The sequence below is a fragment of the Sorex araneus genome, chromosome 2 (genome assembly GCF_027595985.1).
Source record: "Sorex araneus isolate mSorAra2 chromosome 2, mSorAra2.pri, whole genome shotgun sequence".
Lineage (NCBI taxonomy): Eukaryota > Metazoa > Chordata > Mammalia > Eulipotyphla > Soricidae > Sorex > Sorex araneus.
The window spans coordinates 69,683,310-69,688,402 of record NC_073303.1 but is presented as its reverse complement, the minus strand read 5'-3'; the positions used below and the strand labels follow the sequence as shown (position 1 = coordinate 69,688,402).

Below are 5,093 nucleotides of genomic sequence, written 5' to 3'. Positions count from 1 at the left end.
TGATAAGGTTTAGGGGACCATATGTAGTCCGGGGATTAAACCCAGATCAATCATGCCATGTGTAAGACAAGCACCGCATACCTTGTACTATTTCTCAGGCCCCAAGACTGAACCGTTTTTGAAGCAAAGACACCAAAGTATTTGTCGGAAGCATCTGTTGTTTATAAATAGCACTGGATCAAATTCAAAAAATTTGAAAAAAAAAAACAAACAATAAAACAGAAAATGAGTTGCTGAAAGTGGTTTGAAGAGAAGAAATGAAAACAAGTGAGGGGCCGGAGTGATAGCACAGCAGGTAGGGCGTTTGCCTTGCACGCGGCCGACCCGGGTTTGATCCCCGGCATCCCATATGGTCCTCCAAGCACCGCCAGGAGTAATTCCTGAGTGCAAAGCCAGGAGTAACCCCTGAGAATCGCTGGGTGTGACCCAAAAAGCAAAAAAAAAAAAAAAATGAAAACAAGAGAAAAGAAATTTTAAAGGAGAGAGAGATAAATCCCAAATACTAGATAAAAAAAGAAACACAGTAAGGAAACAACGAATAACCGAAGTCATCAGAACTGAAGATTTTTGTTTATGAACTATTTACATAGGGAGAAGGGGATGAGAATGGGAGGGGTCCTTGGGACACTGGTGGAGGGCTGGCTCTTGGTTGTGGGGTGGTGTTGAAATGATGTGCCATGAAAAGCATGAGTAACAGTTCATAAACCTGTTACTTAAAGATAAATAGTATGTATTGAAATAGAACAAAAATAACATGGAAAATATTAAAAATAAAACTGCTTTTATTGTTTTAAAATATTCCTGAAAGTGTACATAAACCTATTGTTATGTACGTGTGTGTGTGCATGTGTGTGTGTGTGTGTGTGTGTGTGTGTGTGTGTGTGTCCTAAGCTATTTATTTTTACCCTGGAAATGAAAAGATTGAAAAGCTTCCTTTTGAAGCTAGGTAAAGCATGAGTCATGCTGTGAGTCAAGTTTCCTAAAGAGACTTTAAGAATGAGATAAAGACATAGTTTCAGGCATGATTTCTACAGCTCGTTACAAGAGAAGTTTCTCTTATTGTGTACAGCACTGGAAACCACAAGGAAGAGCCAGAGCATCCTCTCCTGAGCGTGCAGACAGTTCCAGGTGTTGCTTCTGCAACTGCCTTTCACCACTGATGATCCTTCTTTTCCTTTGGAAGAGGGAGAGAGGATGGATGTAGTCTGAGTGGTTCTGGTTAGAAAAAGAGAACGAGATGACAGAGACCGTGAATGCATCTCTTGGCTAAGTTTCCTCTTAACTACAAGGGGAGATGATTCAGTTTTTAGTCACTTGGCCACTATGTATTTTTTTGTTATATTTGTTATGAAAAGAGTATATGTTAGATAATACCTTTTTATAGACAATTCCAAATCCCAGTTAATCACTTGGAGGACTCCTAAAAACCAAAGCAGAGTCCCCACACGAGTTGACAAAATCAAAATCTTTGGACTTGAGGGTCTAGAGTTTAATTTTTTCAGAAGTTCCCACAAAATTCTTTTTAATGACAAGTTTGAAAAGCTACAGTAAAACATGGCCTTATCGACTTTGTGCCCCTAAAACGTATTGGTATTTACTCTCTTGTAACAAATGAATGACTTGCTTAAAATTTTTCTATAGGGTCCAGAGAGATCCAACAGTGCGTAGGGCCTTTGCTTTACAATGTCTGACCCAGATTGCATTCTGGGGACCCCAAGATGGTCACCAGAGCAGAGACAGGAGTGATCCCTGAGTGCCAAGCCAGGAACAAGCCCAAAACATCGCCAGGTGTGCCCCCCACATGCAAATTAAATCAATAATAAAGATAAAGTTTTCTTTAAATTTATCAAATTCTCACACACTTCAAACCAAGTCTTTTTGCTATTCTTTAGTTGGTTTTGCTTTTATTAGAATTCTGATGCCTGTTCCTGCTTTGGTATTGAATAAGTAAAATTGATCTTATCTCTGTACTCTGAGATTCTGTGTTACATTAAATGAGTAAACTATTAATCTGCTCAGGCTGCCAAAACAAATCTAATTAAATGAATGTCCTAAACATCAGAACCGTTTTTTGTCAGTTATAGAGGATGGAAGCCTGAGATTAATGCCAACATGGAAGGCAGAGAGTCTCTTGGCCGCACGCCTGGCTGTCTTCCCCGGGGCCCCTCATAGGGGATGGGCTTCAGCTTTTCTCCCCGCCCCGCCAAAGACCACCAGAACATAGCTACAGCCATGCTTGAGGCCCCTCTCCACACGTTCAGACGAGCCTCACGCATGAAGGTACCGGCATAGGAACCCAGGTGTGTGTAATCCCATCAACGGCCAACATCCAGAGACTTAAAAGCAAGCTCCCAGAAGCGATATCTTATAACCTACTTCTCCCTCTGGGAGAAACTAGCAAGCTACTGAGAGTTTCCTGCCCACATGGGACAGCCTCACAAGCTTCCCGTGGTGTATCCATATGCCAGAGCCAGTAACCAGTTGAATCTCATTCCCCTGATCCTGAAAAGAGCCTCCAATGTGGCATCATTGTGAAGCCCGAGAAGAGAGAGGCTTCTAAAATCTCAGGAATAGGACGAATGGAAAGGTTACTGAGACCACTCTAGGAACTCAATGATCAACGGGATTTCATGATCGTGATCGTGAAGTCCCTTTTTTTATTTGAAGTGGAAATTACAGCATCTTCACATAACACCTCTTGCTCCAAAATGACTAAGGATCATTATATAACTAATTTCTGATAAATAACACAGAAGCAAAAGTTTAAGAAAAAGTTACTGGAAACCTTTTTTACAGGAGTGGGGTTGGTTATGCTTCCCAGGAACCCCTCCTTAGACCATCCAATGCAGGAGCCCAGGGGTATTGATTACACTAAATTTAGACAACTTCAAGTGAGAGGGAAGACAATTTGCACAAGATTACTCCAACTACTGCTAAGACTGACCCCAAATCACCCACAGATTGAGTAACTCACTGGAAGTTCTTACAAAACTCACTGAAAGCTCTGCTCCTAAGGGTAGAGCTCACCACAGGGATAGAAAAGAAGTTAAAATAAGCCAAGGGAAGAAAGCATAGGGAAGAGTCCTAGAAAGTTCTAGGAATTGTGTTTCTGTTTCTTCTCCTCATGGACTTATTTAGAGGTAGCTCCTCAGCATTGATGTATGAAAATTCAACTCTTTGGTTGTTTTAGTGTTTTATTTTTTTGGTGATAAGAGTTTCCATCATATTCTGCCCCTGTGAATATTATTTAGTTTCCAGCTACCCAGTTGTCTTTGTTTTCAATCCCTTCCATTGAGTAAACAAAATCTCACTGTCCAAGACACTGAAGGGAACTGAAGATAATCTCCCAATACCCCAAGGCCAAGGACATCCCTCTCCTTGGAGGAACTTTATTCTCCACCACACAAAACATTATTTCACATTGAACTGACTTATGGTCAATTCATTGCATCAGAGAACTCCTCCTAAAATTAATTCATCCCAATTAAGTTTTTATTATAAGATGCATTCAAATATCATAATAATATATTAACTGTACCAGATGTGCTGTTAAGTGCTCTGCAAATGAGAGAAACTTTTCCAGATAACTTCCAATGTTGTTTCTTAACACTAAAAATCATGATGATCTTTGTCACAAGTCATACTTCTTGACTTCAATTCAGAGAGCAACATTGTAGGGAAAATAAATCCATTTCTGAATAAGAGGTATTTCAAAGATAACACATTGAAGTACAAGGAACCTTTTAAATTGAGCATGATTTAATTTCATGCCATTCAAGAAACAAATTAGGGGTCATGAAGAATCACGGACAATGAAAATTTGGCATTCAATCTATGAGCAGTTACAGGTCGAAAAATCTGAGACTTTGCAATTTAAATAAAATCATCGATAAAGGCATCTCTGAGTTGTCCACATGCCAATGAATATATAGCTGTCATTTTGGTAGCATTTCATAAGAATTACAATTGGAGTGCTTTGAAGAAGCTTAATAAACCATGCCGTACAGAATAAAGTGTTCATATCTGGACATGCAGAAAGGAGGGAGAAAGACTTTCTCGATTAGAAATGTTTATGATATAAGAAAATGGAGTGAGTTATGTTCAGGAATATGTGGACATCTAGTAATTTATTTTCATAAAATGGGGCTACTTTGGGGGCTGGAGAGACAGTACAATGGACAGGGCACTTGACTTACATACAGCCAACCTGAGTTCTATCGCCAGCATTCTATAAGGTCCCCTGAGCCCAAATAGGAGTAGTCCCTGTGCAGAGGCAGAAGTAATTCAGGAGCACTTCTGGGTATAATCCCCAAACTAAAGAAACCCCAAAAGGGACATACTTTCATCCTACCTGAGATAGAGGGCAGACGAGCAGTTAGAATTGAGGGAAAGTATGAAAGAACCCAACTATGGAGGATTAGAGAAAATCTATAATTATTCCATAAATTAAATAAACTTTGGAGTTTAAGTTGATTTGGTGCCATGTACAAAGAAACACTTGAAAAATATTCTCCAGGCAGAAGAATAAAGGATAGCTTGAAGTAGAGACATCCTGCAAGCCAAATCACATGCCTTTTTCTTTAAAATGTTATTAGTTCCACCCTTTATTCTTGCATTGATACATACGGCATAATTGAATCTCAAAGGCATGAAACTCTGAAATTCAAAAACTGTAAATTTACTTTGCTAAATTAGTTCCATCACATATCCATTATGTTGTTGGAGAAATTTGTTATCTGAATGATTGTCTTTATAGTCGTATCAGTTATGAAACTCTCAAACTCAGGATTCAACTCTCCATTCATCTCTTCAGTGCTAAATCCAGGCTTCAAGGCAACCTGATCTACTCACGTATCCTAGCTAGGAAGTTTGTTTCACACTCACTGTCAGCTTCTGCTCTTCTGTGTCTATCATTAAGGCATCAATCTATGATGTATCAGCCTCTTTATAGACTCTGAATCCGGGGGGTCCATCTAATTCTCTAATTCTCTCTCTCATCCTCTCTCTCTCTCTCTCTCTCTCTCTCTCTCTCTCTCTCTCTCTCTCTCTCTCCTCTCTCTCTCCTCTCTCTCTCTCTCCCTGTAGGAGTCATA

At 39.6% G+C, this 5,093-nt stretch overlaps 1 non-coding gene across 1 annotated transcript; it reads left to right on the top strand.

The window, feature by feature from the left end:
• Positions 1-1,004: 1,004 nt before the first annotated feature.
• LOC129402728 (small nucleolar RNA U3) lies at positions 1,005-1,214 on the top strand. Its single transcript, XR_008628786.1, has one exon. It is a non-coding gene; the product is annotated as a small nucleolar RNA U3 (small nucleolar RNA).
• Positions 1,215-5,093: the final 3,879 nt, after the last annotated feature.